Genomic DNA, 16,121 nt, shown 5'->3' on the forward strand with positions numbered 1-16,121 from the left:
CCCGGGGAGACGCACCGCTTCGGTTGGTCCGATAAATAATGGTACCAGCAGGTGCAGCAAGACACAGATCTGATTTTGAGTATCAGGTGGGATGTGTTTCTTTCTCACCACATCACGCCTAACATAGTGCTCATGGGTGCGCTCAGCGCTGAGCTTCTTTCAACTAGCACAGCCTGCAGCTGAATAAGGCAGCCCGCCGTCTGCTTCTCTAAGAGAGAGAACAGAGGCAGGGACGCCAGTTGAGCAAGTGCTTTTTGTACTACACAGACTCAGTGATCGGCTGGATGAAGCAGCCTGAGACTCTATCATCCCAGCATCACGGAGGGCCGGAGAGGTGGAGGAGGGGAGATGTGATTTGTTTTTATTAAAATATTATGAATACAGTGGAAACCGCTTATAGTGATTACATCCGTCCGAGTCAAATTGTTCACTATAAGTGGATGATTGTTATAACCAATATTTTTTTCTTTTTCTTAATTTCTCATGCAGATTACCATTTAATTGATATTTGTATATTTATTACATGAATATAAAGTAATGAAACGGGCAGCTTTGCTATTTACTGAATTTTATTGACTGTTTCAAAATACAGAACAGCTGTTTCAAACGCTTGTTTCGCTGCTGCATCTCGCTGGCTTGTTTTTGGCACTTTGTCATAAGCTTCAAGGAGACTTTGTTTTTCATTAAGAGAAAATTACTTTTTCCTTTTCTTTTTCCCGTCATGATTGCATACATGTGATTAGATGAGAGTATTATCCATAGAGTCCAGTAGAGGGCGAGGGCAAAGCCTGTGTGAGACAGAATTGGATTTAAATAGATAGAGCATTATTTTGTAAGATTCTTACAATAAGGACGCTTCAGTTTTAGAGGGAGGCGGCATGAAAATGATTTAATGTTGAAATGTAATTATCAAGGCATTTTTGAGACTGTAGCATCAAATTAAATTGATGTTGTTCCTACATTGGTTATCTGAAAGAACCCAGCAAAGCACCATTATAGAATGCTGCAGTGATGCTTTTATATTCTAGTACAGTATATTTAACACAAATTATTTTAATTTGAACAACCCTGTCTCATTAAATTAATGTACAATATTCACATCAATTTGCTGGTACTAAACAGCCCTGTGCACGGGTGTTGCTGGTAAACAGTTTTTATTTCCCTTCAAATTCCCAATGGCCTCTCCCCATTGCCTTCCTATTTACTTTGTGTAGCTTAGTTATCATGACCACTTTTCTGTACTGAAACTAGGCCATTATGCAATTTCCTTCAGTATGTTCATTCACTTTTTAAGAATGCCGATGAAAATATGAAACACTTGAGTAGATGGCACTCAGTGGAGTAAATACCTGAGCCAATGCTCAGGATGTGACAGTTCAACAAGTTGGAGTTTCACTTAATTTAAATATTCTTTTCCATCCATTACTGTATGAGTTACTGCTACGTATAAGGAGATGCAAACACTTCCATAACTGCTACTTTTTCCCATCTGGGTCCCTAACATAGTATATCTATGTGGATCTGTGGGCTCTGACCATAGGCTTCATGTGCCAAATTCAACTTTTTTGTTACATGTGGAAAAGTACAGTCTGAGGCATCACCATTAAGAAATCGTAATCAGAGGACTGTTTCCATTGTTGTGCTCTATAACATTATGAAAGAAAAAAAACAACAACACAAAAACAAACATTGCTTAACAAAAGTTAAGCAATGGAGTAATGTGTGTATTCAATATTCAATCATATATATATATATATATATATATATATATATATATATATATATATACATATATGTTCAATGAAATAAATCTATTTTTAAAATGCATTTAAACTTAAATAATTAAATAATTGCACTTTATTGTCTATATATTTCTTATGATTTTCATGTAGTAATTTGGTTTATTTTATTTTATTTCATTTCACTCATCGATTTAAAAACATTATATTGCTTATGTATTTACTAAAACTATTTTTTCACATGTAATCTTCAGTGAAGTTCGTCTGCAAGTTCAGTGTGACATATCTGCCTTTTACACCTTTCCAGATTTTTTGGCAGAGAGCTGGCTAATAGTAACAACCACCTGTCACTGTCCTTCAGGCCTAATCTTAGCTGAAGTTTCAGTTTTCAAAAACTAAACAGATATGAAAGCCCTTCAGGGATGATCTTTTCAAACGTCATCCTGAGCCATATTAAAATGTGATTGGTTCCTCAGTACCACCAGTCCCTAGATCCCATTGTGACATTCTATTCGTCCTTGTCTTTGAAATATTTCTATTAATGAAGTTTTAAAAACTCATGAAACATCTTATTGAGCACATGACAACTTTCTGTTCTCCCAGGCCATCTTCACTAACCCTTTCAAACAGGCTGCCATCACTGTGGCTGTCACCCGTCACTACACCTCTCTCTGGGAAGGCCAACCTGAAACCAGACGCAGAGTCTCCATTATACATCTTCCAGCTCAATCAATTATCGTCCTTCATTGATCATCAACCATGCACCAATTTAAAATGTCTGTTTGCCATGACATTTGCCACCTTCCTTCAGCTTCACTGGTCTGCTGGAATCAGTCAGGAACACCCAATATAACTCTAAAGCCTTCAAAGGGTCTAGGTGAAGATGAAGGGCTGCATGAGCAGAGCATAAAGTTGTTGAGGACTAATTAAGTGGAGTGAGTATTCTGCCACCTCTCCAAACTGAGCGACTTAAAAGACAACATGCTCTCAGATCTCTTGTACACCAGAGAAAGGAGTGATAGGCAAGTCTTCGTTACAGAACCAGTGCAGAGAATCAGACTGAGAGTTCAACAGAACATTGTGCTTCCAGTTACTGGCTTTCCCAACAAATTGCTTCTGTAGACAGAAGATAAAAGCATTTTTGCATGTTCACAGATCTAAAATACGGGAAATGCTTTTTAATAGAGTGTCAATTGTAAAATCAGTAAAAATGATAATGCAAAGTTGTGATGATGTGAATGATTTTAACATAGTAGGGGCAGTTCTGCACCAGACCATGATGCATTCTTTTGTGACTTTATATTCATGTTTGTCTTTTAGCATCATGTCAGTATTCGGATCTCAAAGGATGCTGATGCTCATTTTGAATACATTTAGACAACTTTTCATAACACCAGGAAAATCCCCTGATCTTCACCCCCGTAAAGTGTCAGCAGAGACTCCAGCAAGTCACTGCACTGAAAAAAAGAGAATAGTTGGATAAACTTAATTAAATTACTTCAACTGGTAACACACAAATTAATTAAGTTTTACAAATAAAGTCAACAAGTTAGATTAACACAACTGCTTTAAAGGACCAGTGTGTAGGAATTAGTGGCATCTAGCGGTGAATTTGCCTATTGCAAGCAACTGAATACCCCTCCCGTCACCCTCACCTTCCAATCATGAAGGAAAATCTACAGTGGCCATGGAACTCGTGAAAAATGTGTGTCCCACATTAAGGGAAGACAAAGCACCTGCAAATTGCTATATTTGCTACTTATTTCATGAGTTTGCCTAATTTGCATATTTGCATGACATAAAATAAAGGTTATAATACAGATATATATTGTATGTGGGTCTATATTAATAAGTTTCATTCTGACAGAAGAACAAGAGTTATTTTGTCCCTATTCAACTGTGGTGCCTGGCCTTAAAACACATCCACCCACACACACGTTCAGGTTTTTAGGAAATTTCACATAGGCTTGGCTATGTTGCACATTGGGCCTTCTAATACAGAGAAAATAGATGATATAAAGTAGGGATGTCAGTGATTCATCGATTATTGGTTAATAATTTAACAAATTAAATATATATTAACGGATAATCGTAAGATGAGGGATGTGCGATGTAAGTAACCAGGTAGAGCCTCTCACTTTTTAATGAGACTGAATTACAGGTGTATTTGGTGACCGCCCGTAAGGAAAATGTAATCAAAATGTAAAACAATCGCACCTCCCTGCCTTCCAGGAAAGAAAAGTCATAGGGTGCCTCGATCTGATCTGTGGCGGTACTGTTGATGAACTCTGAAGCATAAAGTTGTGAAAATTCTTCGGAGTTGTTGTCTAGCGGCTGTGCAGTTTAGCTATCTGAGGCTCATGCTAATGCTAAACTAACATCTTTTACAGAAGCAGCTGCTCAGTTAATGCAGGCTGAGAGCTGAGTGTCAGACAGCAGGACTCTAATTACACATGCTTCCAACAAAATCAGCACAAAAATGACGAACTGTAACAGTGAAGCTCCCCTTCTTTCAGTATAAATGCATTTTAGTGGTGGCAGTAAATGGACTGACAAAGTCGGAGCAAGAGTATTTGTACGTCTGTTCAGCTGAGCAGCGGTTTCCAGCAGCTGGACTAACATTAGCTAAAGTAAATACACACATCACTCCACCATGTAGATCAGGTCTGCAGATTATTTTATATAAAACCAGTCAAACTGAAGTCCGTTGTGGGGAGACCGGGTAACCTGTTTTACATTTACAGTACTTTGAATTAGTCTGCAAAACATGAACTTGCTAACTATGTTAGCTGGCCAGCTACCATCTGTGGCAAACTGGTATTTATCTTATCCCACACCTGACATTCAAAAAGTCATCAGATCTACATGAATCACATAAATTACTTTTAACTGTTAAATAATTAATTTATTTTGAATTGAAAATGGCAAATTCCGTTGAAAAGTGACAAGTTTGCCCCCCTGTTAATAATTTGATTGCTATGATTGCAATGGTTTGCATTAATTACTCAAAAGCAAAATACTGCTCCTTTACAACCTAATATAGTATAGTTTCAGGAAAAGTCATATTTGTAGTAAACTTGCTGTGAAATCTTAGTCTGTTAAGTATAATTAAAATACTGTGTTAACAGTTACAATTTTAAGATGACTGAAAAAAAATCAAATCTGACCTTTATTATATAAATGTAAAAAAAACCCATACCCTTAACTTTATGGTCACCAACGTGGCTTTTAGATCAACATATTATACATTAAATGCATAAAAAAGTTTACTAATTTATGTCCTTTTTCTAAATTTAATTATTATTATTATTATTATTATTTATTATTTATTATTTTGATATTTCATAGACCAAATGATTGATTGAGAAAATAATCCGTTTATGAAAAAAATTAGTTGCAAACCTACTTCCTGTAATGTTCAAGTCTCTTTATGTCTCATACCACTATACTAGTACTAATACTCACTGAAACCAATGGCTTCCTGGAAGGAGGGAAATGTGTTACATTCTAACATACATGCTGTGATATGCTCTTGAAAATTGTCAGCAGTGATGTTAACGGTACACATTTGTGGTAAATAGACATACAACACATAAAACCAACATATTAACACCACAGTGAGTTCTTCCTGGGAGCTCTAACCATTAACATAGCTTCTGCTCTACAGATACTGTGTGATATGCAACTGTTTTTTGGAACACATCAAAACTGAAATACAACCTTTCACCACAAATAGAAAGAAACATGTTTGGATAAAACGATAACTTCTGCACCTACAAAAACCTGTTAAAAAAGCTTTCACATTTTGGTTTATGGAATAATTGTTGTGTCTCTTGACTGTCTCTTGGTGCATACAAAGGTCCAACATCCAAAAGAGGCTTTATTTTTACATGTTCTGTGTTTAAACACCATTGTGCTTCCACAATATGGCACTAGGGCATTTTATAGCCCAGAGGAGGAATACATCGTAGTGTATCATTACTGCAAGTTTTGAAGTCTGCCACACAGATTTTGTACTTTGGGGGACATCTTGTGCTGCTTGTACTACTTCAAAAGTGAAATGAAAGGGTTCTGGATAAGCTAGGTTGAGTGAATATATCAAACCTAGAAGCAGGGCGCAAGCTGAGGCAACTTAAGTCAGTTCATGCAACACCTCCACGCCGTCAGTGACAATGCCATTGTCTTCAGGTGGCTCCTGCAGCCCTTCCCCCTCCTTCCAAACACTGCCATGGTGAGCTGCTCCAGGTCCCTCATCTGCTCTAGAGTCCTACAGGAGGTTACATGACACAAACACAAATCATCACTGGTATCACTTTGCACTATATGCAGTAACTATGCACTATGTATGAGACAACAATATCACTGGCCTGAGTCCTACTCTGTGATAACTCACTGATAATTCTGATGCCTCATCTTGATCAGAGCACAAAAACAATATATACCACCACAGTTTATGAAAGGAGGATTTTGATTTTGCTAGGGCTGCACAATTATTGAAGACAATGGATACAAATTGTTAATGACTACATTTCACTGAATAATGCCAAACACACTATATAGATTTGGCACAAGTTCAGCCATACATTTCATGACTGGCCAAGTCTGGTATTAAAACGGGTCAAGATGAAGTTGAAAAGATATTTATGTTGATATTTCAACATTAAAAAAGTAATTTAAGGATACTTTGTGTCTTGAGTTTTCTGTTTGTTGTTTTGGTAATTTAGCCACAATGTGCCAGTTTTTGGTTGATGTGTGTTATGTGCTGGACTATTTCTTGGCTTGGTGTCACCACACACCACAACCAGCAGAGAGATGTGTATCAATCTGACCATCTGTAAGCAAGAAAGAGAAGATTTCCCAAAACTATTCCTTTAAACTTGTACAATCAACTAAGCCAGGCAAATCCTTATTACTTTACAAAAAAGTGTTTGATCCAATGTGTTGTGCATTGTTGCGAGACAATACATGATGTCCAATATGGCCAAGATTATAAATACAACATGTAATCAATCCAACTAGGCTTCAGGTGTTATGGTTGTTGTTACAGTTGAGAAAATCTCCCTTTTACAGCATCAGCAAATTAGGATATTTTTTGTGTGCGTCCTTTGACAAGACGTGCTGACATGCAAACTTGTGTTGAAACTTACAAGATATTCCTTGATCAGGTCATCTTGTCTCTCTTCTTCCAGGAAGATGATGAGGGCTTTCAGGACACACTCCCTCCGAAGATGAATGTCCTCAGTCTAGGACAACATAATCTTGATTAATTTCATTTCTCCAAATCACTGAAGACAGATGTCCTTACTGTTACAGGTCCCACACTTACTTTATTTAAAAATAGACTGGCATTTACGATGCCAGAGTTTCATTTAAAAAAAAAAAAGAAAGAAAGAAAGAAAAGGGGATGTGAGCTCAGTGGTATAGCCTCTGAGTAGCTGAAAACATTGCCTGCACATGAACGACATGGTCAGTATTGGTCTGCCCATGTTAATGCATCTGTGAAGGATACAGATAAACTGTGACACCCCTCTTAGCTACCAAGGAAACTCAGGGTCTCGTTTGATGATACAGATCTACCTGGTCCAAAGTGTCCATATGTCAGCAGTCTTTTGGCGTGTTGCTCCTCCTTTGGCAGGAATGATTCAGATCAGCTGACTTGAGTGCATGTCTAACTGGGCCATGGTCTTCTCCTCAAGAGGAACAGCCATGAGCCTCTGAAAATCTGCATTGATCTAAAACAAAAAAACAAATGGCAGTAGATAGGGTATCCTGAATGAAAGAAAATGCAACTGGACTCATCCTGTACACAATTATACAGCTGATTGCACATGTGTGTGCTATGTTTTGCACCGAAAAACAAAAAATGAGAAAAAAAACTGTGGATGAAATCATGAGTTGGAAATAAAGTTTTAATGTTAGTCTTAAACGGAGCTAGTGCAAGCTACTGCTACAAGCTACAAGCTGACGTTATTGTTATTTGTACACAGGTGGACGGGAGAGTGAAACTTGTGATCATTAGAAATGTAGTCATTTTATAAATTCTCTGACCTTCCACTGGAGATACCGTTCCATATTAATATTACTGTACTTTGGGCTACTACAAAGGTTACTGTGTTGGGTAGAAAAACAACATATGCATCATGCACTCTGTCAGTGCCCTGCCTTAAATTTCTTTGCCTTTATTTGTATTACAATGTTGACAGGTAGAGTACAGAATGGGATTCAGGGATATGATCAGAATGACTGCCAAGGAATTTGAGGTCCTGCTGAGAAGAGTTGCACCTCTGATAACCAAGAAGGATACAAACATGAAGCTCACCATCACTGCCAAGGAGAGACTTGCCATAACACTGAGATTATTGGCAACAGGTTTGTGATCAAGATTATATTCTGTATCTTTACTTCAGTAAGGATACATAGGGTAAACGTCCCTATTAAGCCCACATACCATATAAAACCACTTCCAACTTCTGAGTCAAATTTTAAAAAACTACATCTTCATTTTTTGCTGTGTGATGTTTCTTCCAATGGAGCTGCTTGTTACATAAAGGATACTTTTTATTGTATCCGGTCAGATTTTTGCATATTGAGTTAGTCAGCCTCGGAGGTTGGCACTTGTGGGAAACACATCAACATAGAGCCAGCTGCACACAGCAGAAGCACCTTCCGCAACTACAAATATCAGTTATTCATGCAGATGAACGCTGTTGTTGATGTGACACACCAATTTAGGTATGTCAGTGGGATGCTCAGGGCAGGGCCTCAGATGCCCGAATCTTTCGGATTTAGAGGGAGCACTTGACCGGGGCCTCCTCATCATTCCCTCTGCAAAACGACTGCCAGGTTCAGCCATTGAAGCCCCCTATACATATATGGGGGGGGATGGTGCATATCTTCTCCATTGTGACCTAATGAAGCCATGTCCTTTCCGGCAAATGGACCATGATCAGAGGGTATTCAACTGCACACTGTCCCAAGCCCGCAGAGTGGTGGAGAATGGTTTTGGCATTCTTGTCAACCGGTGGAGAATATTCTGCACCACAATAATGCTCAACCTTGACAAGGTAATAAAGATCAAAACAAAAGGGAAGGTGCTACACTCTCTGAAGGCCAAGAGGATCATTTATTAATAACGATGACTGGACCATCTGACCTTCATCATATGTTCAAGAGGCCAAAACGTTATTATTAATAAAGTATCCACTTGGCTTTCAGAGTGTAGTGCCATACATCAGACCAGAATACAAAATACAAAACGTTTTAAAGTGCTAGTAGCATTGAACTGCAATTGCAAAATAGAACAAATAACAGTGGATTTGTTATTTGTTAAAACTACCATTTTAAACCTTTCCTGGAATTTGTCTTTTACTCTCTGTAATCAGCAGTTTTTTTGTTGATAGCTCAAAACCACAATCGTCTAACATTTGTACTGATGGTGGTGAGGTAGTGACTGCATAGATATGTATGTGGGGGGCTGCTGGTGTGTTAGTGACTCTAAAGGTGTGTGTGTGGAAAGAACCTGTACAGGTGGAGGAGGGGGACATGTAGGTGATGGCAGGTATGAGCATGGCATTGAAACTGGCTGGTCACACTCCTAGGCCTCATATACTCTACATCATTCATAATCTTTCTCTTTAGCCTCGTCTTGATCACAGGGTTTTTCATCAACCTCAGTCCTTCTGCTACTTAATTCCCAAACCATCAGCTGCCATCTGTCAGCAGCTGGCTTCTGGATCGCAACAGACATCTCCTGTAACAAATCAAGCTTCCACTTTTTAAGGGGATCAACAGTTTGGCCTTTGTTGGGCTTTTTTGTAGGCTTGAGAGTCATTTTCTCGGGTATATGGTTCAGATGCTGTGGTTGACAGGTACCCTGCAGTGTTGTCAGACATCTCTCACATGTGATCTGGGTCACTGACAGTGTCATCTGTGTTCTGTTCTGCTGTCATTGCATCTTTCACTGACTGATCAGGCTGTAACAAAGGTCATGTGCTATTGATGCATACAAATCTAATCAAAACAGAAGAAAAACAATTTATCTACATTATCACAACACAATTAATTTGCATAAAGACTAGGGGTATGCCCAAATATGAATACATTACTCGGCAAAGCACAAATAGTGTTTTTTTACAAATATTTGATTCATACAAATATTTTAAAAATGATTTGTTTCCGGAAAGAAAGAAAAAAACCCATGTCAAATACCAGTGGGCAGGTTGGTTACATTGCTATCTCACTCTCTCTCCTCTGCTCCACTGTTATGTCTATCAGCAAAGGGTCAACGAGGGGAGTCACATCCACCTGCTACATGACGCACATTTCCTAATTTGGACATCATTCCCGGAGTTGGGGGTGTTCCCCAGAGATAAAGCTGAGCTTCTGACACACGCGAAGTGCTCTCAAGGGACTCTACATAACCTGTTATTCCCCTTCTTCTTTCCACAAAGTTAGGTTGTAAAAATAGGTAATAAATGAGAAGTGCAAAGCAATAATTGCCTTTGAAGTTCCTCCCTACACATTACACAGTGTGCTGTCTCTGTGTTATTGGTGTATAAATAGGTAGAGGTCTGTCTGCAATGAGGCGATGAGTTAAGTTTTAGCTCACTAGTCAGCACAGTTGTCTATGATCTGGGAGACTCCAGTTCGAGACCTGGTGTGGGGACCTCCTTCGTAAGGTAGTTTATTCATGAACACTTATTGTAACACTTTAATTTTCTAAAATTAAAAGTGTAATAAAAACAAAAACAGGATTTTTAAGCCTCTTTCCACTTTTAGTCAATACAAATACAAATACAAATAATTTTACTGCCTCAACAAATACAGATACAAATACAAATACTGGGCATTCAACACATCCCTAATACAGACATTAATCTAACACGTTTCAGACCTGCCTGAGTCACATTAATAGATGGACATTTCAGTAGATTATTTTATTGATGCAAAATACTAGAGAAGCTCTGTGGAGAGCTCTGTGGGTGCACGCCTCTGTTAATTAAAGACACGCAATTTGAGGCTTTTGAGCTCTCTGCAGTTTTCATTATCTGTGTGCTGAAATGTGGAGAAAAGCCTGAAACACTGGAAATCGCTCGGCTCACTCAAACAAATGCAAAACAAGGGAAAATTGCACTCAGCTGCAAAACATTTGCGCCGTCATATCATCAGCGCAAAATCTTTTATAGGACTCTAAAATGGGGCAGATTGCAGGTGCAAATGGTGCGCAATTCACGGTGCTATTAGCAGGTGCAATCCATTCTTTGTGGATTTGGCCCTGAGTGTAGATTTTAAATGATAAAATAGGGTTAAGCAACTGTAGGAATCATCTTACAAGTGTGTTATTCTACTTCAGTGAATGGCCTTTATAAAATGGCAACTGAGTATAAATCCCTGTTCCATTAGCATTTGCTGACTGGATTCCAGCAGCCTACATAAAAAAAACAACCAAAAAAACCCCGGACATTATGTCTATACCCTCAACCTCAATGTTGGGTTCCATGAAATAAATGAAAGCTGCAGTTGACAACTTGGATAAATATGCAAGAACTTCAATGTTGAAATTTGAAAGCTCTGATTGGTTAATAAAATTTGGGCCAGTTAGCCTTTTCAACAATAACAAACCATTTATAGCTGCTTTAAAAGGGCACACAAAAACAAATGTATAGGTGTTTTGCAGGTGAAGGGTAACAACTAAGACCACAAAAATAATAAATAATAATAGGATATAATTTCTGAAAATACTTTAAAACTGTTAAAGTATTTTCAGAAATTATATCCTATTATTTTTTACCTACTGTAAGTATTTGCAGGTCAATTAATAAAGACCATTTTTGATTGAAACACCATTCTGGCTTTTGGTATGAAACAAATGTTTTAAGAACACAATAGTAGTGTATGAGTCTGGCTTTTGTTTTCCTACTTAAAAAAATAACTTATCACATTCAGATGCCTCACTCTTTAACATGAATATAGCCTCAATTGTGACAAGATTCATCCCTCCAATTTTGTAATCTGCCAGTGGGTATGTATCATGTAGTTCTTGTGGCTCAATAAGTTCCACTTCCTTGCCTGGCGACATTTTGAGATCATAAGCTCTATAATGTTCAATATGCCATCCACTAAGCTTCTTCACAATGAAGATTAACTTGTCCTGCAGTATCACCATTTGGATGATTTCACTAAACTCTGGCAGTCATCCCAGTGAGCCATGGATCAAGATCATCCCACACTTGGAGTTTAGTCCATTACATGTCACACTTTGTCCATATTTTAAGACTTATGTCTCAGAGCATTTGAGATTTCCTTGTTAAGAACATTCATGTGACAGTGGAAACATCTGTCACTTCCAATGGAGGTCTTGTAAAGCTACACGTGTGCAAATGATGTACAATCTGATATTCCTCGCAACCCTTTTAAAAAAGCTATGCTTTGCTTCAATAGGGCAATGAATGGACCGAACTGATGGATCAAGCATGAATAATGCTCCAAGAAATGGTGTTTGGTGTAAGGTTGCAGTCTGGGAAAACCTCTTGAAATCAAATTCTGTGCTCAGAGATCTTAAAGATATGCAATGGAGTCCTTGGTAAGATCAGGAAAGACAACAAGCTTATCAACAAAGGCAAAAATTTGATTCAGTTCTCATGTGCATCTCCCCCAACAATTGTTTTGGATTCAAAACTAAGAGCCACGGGATGAGGTCGATTAGTTTCGTCAGCCCACTTAGTTTTTTATAGTTATAGTTTTTTTTGATGAATACACTGAGGCAAAGTGCAAGTTTAAAAGGACAATTCCTTCAAAAAGATCATGCACGATATCTAGAGGAAACCCAGCGGTAATGTCTATAACAGGTGCTTTAACAAAATACACTTTGATTTCACACTATAATAATTGGGCAATTCATTCTCCTCAAGGATTCCTAAATGATCTGCATGAATGTTTTTGGTTCTCAAAGTAAAAACTCCACTTCTAACTTCATTAGTCTGGAACTCTGATCTTTCTGCAGCGCAAAATCTACATATGTATGACCCTAGGAAATTTTCAACAAATCCAAGGTTGTACACCAAGGTTGTCAGCAACCACACACTGAATTGTGCCTTTTACTGTTTTGCCCAACTTTGTCACAAATATCCCACTCGGTTCCAAAATTACAAGATCATTAATTACAGGTTCTAACACTTTCTCATACCCATAGCACTTCAGATCATTACTTTTGATTAAAGCAGCCAAATAGATGGAGGACAAAGCAGAGTTACAGCCTGGTGGTAAATTATCCAGAATCCAATGCAAACCACAAATTTAATGCTTCCTCTTGGATGCACCATATTACATATTTCAAATTCATCAATGTATAATATCAATGAAATTCTTTGAAGAAGGCACCATCTAAGAGAGATTTGTATATTTGCAGACAAGATCTCTGTGGCTGTTTATCTACACTATTCAAATTACCAGCCTGATCCAAGATTGTCTGGCAGTCAAGAATTTGCTGCTAAGACTTTAAAATTGAAATATACTGGAATGGCTTACTATCCTTTCAGTCAAGTACAGTATGTATTCCACTGGTTCCACTACATTAAAGTGGCTCTTATAATAAGCCGTTCACCTCTACGCACTGGAAAGTGGACCTTTATCTCCAAATATTTTTTTTAACAGGGTTTGTCCCACAGAGTGCACTGGCTAGCTTTTTAACAACTGACTGGTCAAACTGGCATCCATTATCTTGTAATACTTGGCTCATGGTCTTTTGAGTAATAAGAAGACAAAGAGAATCAATCAAATCGTTTAAATAGTTAATTCCTGCGAAAGCTCATCTACAGCTGCAGTAGACACATGAAAGATGTTTTCTAACTTAAGGAGGACTGAATCAGTTTTAAGTTCAGTATCCTCCAAGTTTTCAGAATCCTCATTGTCAAAAGCAGATTTAAATTGAAATTGCTCTCTATACTTTCCCCATCTGAAATATTACTGGCAACACTAGCACAAGATTCTTCAACAGAATTTATCCCAGGCTCACGATATTCACTGTATCAGAGTGTTTTCTGTATTTATGACTTTTGAAGTTCTCATATATGTTGGTTTTATATTCACAGTTTTGGAACACACGTTACAGTCTGCTTATTTTTAAGATGCTGAAAGATGTGTTGAAAATATTCCCTTTCTGTAGAGAGTTGATTATGATCATAAATATGGCATGTGAACATGGATTCAGATTTGGTGACTGTTCATTGGGCAGAGTGATTTCTTGCTAAATGTCTCAATAGTGCATTCCAATGCTTAATTCTACATACATAATTTTAAGTGCATGGATATGAATGGCCCCCGTCGATAATATCTATGATTCAGTTTGTAGTGCTTGAGCAGCTCAGATCTTCTTGTAAATGCTCTCCCACAGTCCTTGTATCTCCACATGAAGTGCAACACTTGAAAAAACAAAGAGATGGGCTTTACTGGCTGTATGTAAATAATTTGGGAAAATGCAGATCCAATCGTTAAAAACACAGAAGTCCATCTCATCAAATGTAGCCAGCCCTCTCTGAATAGATGTTTAGGGATAAGTTCACATTAAGTTTGTGTTAAAGCAATACACACCTGCCCATATGTACATTGAAAGCATTATTGATTGTTGTAGTTGTTTCTTCTGTCAATACTAGTTGCAAAAAGATCTCTTTCTTAAAATAATTTCACATAAATTAGTGCTGTCAAAATTAATGCACTAGTTTTTGAATTAATTTGAAATATTTAACATATTAAAAAAATTAACATGATTAACGCATTACTGTTTCTCAGAGGCTGCAGCAGGCTCACTTTTAAAGCTAGAGTGAAGATACTGGTATCATATGAAACTAGGCAACCCAAGGCATCCATTGGTACAATGTCATGCTAGCTTGTAGGGAATGAGAGTAAATAACATTCCAAAATTAGGCTAAATTTTGGCGAGGGAAAAGGGGTCCCTTTGAACTCTCTCTCTGTCTTCCATGTGTGAATCAGAATCTTTCCTTGTTCTTTTTTCATATTTGCATGGACTACTGTGGATCTGGTTGAAATTCAACTGGCACTTGAACATGGAATACATTTATTGTTGTTAATCATCATTTATATTAGTGCATATAAGAAATGATTGCCTTCTAAGCTGATATATAATTTTAATGGCCTTGATGGTTTTGAAATTCAACTGGCACTTTAAAGGCCTGGGCACTTTAGAGTCCTGTTAGTGCTTATAAGAAATATGCCTTTCAAGATGACAGTCAGTGGCCTTGATGGTTTTATTGGAAATATGTAGTTCACAGGAGAGAATATGTGTTCAAAGTTAAAAACATGCTATTAAACAATAGTATTTGAATTTACCTCCTTGGTGTTGATTCTACGTTCATTCCATGATTTTACATTTTAATATCCATCATTACAAGCTTTCAATATTAAGAAGAAAAAAGTGATTAGTCGCAATAAATCACAGCAAATTGTGCTATTAATTGTTTTTGATCGATTGACAGCCCTAATACAAATATATATATACAGTACTGTGCAAAAGTTTTAGGCATTAAAAGTAAAATGAGGATGCTTTCAAAGACAATGCCATGAATAGTTTTTATTTATCAATTAACTTCATGCAAAGTTCAGTAAACAGAATGAAAAATGAAATCAATATTTTTCATGGTAACTTGGAGGTTGGTTGTTGTAACCATCTTGGAGAAAGAATGTTCTTCTGTGGATTTATTATTTAGGCTATCTCAGGTGCTTCTTCATGTAATCCCAGATTGACTCCATGATGTTGAGATCAGGGCTCTGTGGGGGCCATACCATACCATCTGTTGCAGGACTCGTCATTCTTCTTGTTGCTGAAAATAGTTCTCTATGACTCCAGCTGTATGTTTTCAGTCATTGTCATGTCATGAATAAATTTGGGACCAATCAACCTCCTCCCTGATGGCATTGCATAATGGATAAAAATCTAAACATCTAAAGTGCCCAACAGTGCCCACAGTACTATATATATATATATATATATATATATATATATATAAACTGAATTAAGATGAAGTTAAAATGAGACTTCAGCAGAGTTCAATGAGTTAATAAAATCGAGTGGGTATCTTCCAAAGTTTGACTTTTTAGTCCCAAATTTCCTTTGTGTTTCCCTAGACAGTGTTTCCTTGCTGAGCCGGAGCAGAGGGATAGTGACAAATACAGGGAGTTTAGTGCTAAAAAGACTACATTTGGAAGATATCTGCTTGATTTGGCTAATATCACACTGAAAAAGTCTCATATTAGCTTTGGCTGAACTCTGGAATTATTTTTTACATGTTCTCTGTTGGAGGCTCAGTTTTCAGGTCATTTCACATTTCAGGTCCTCGATGTGCTTTTTAAAATAGATTTGTCCGATTT

Source organism: Thunnus thynnus, chromosome 1, assembly GCF_963924715.1.
Source record: "Thunnus thynnus chromosome 1, fThuThy2.1, whole genome shotgun sequence".
NCBI lineage: Eukaryota > Metazoa > Chordata > Actinopteri > Scombriformes > Scombridae > Thunnus > Thunnus thynnus.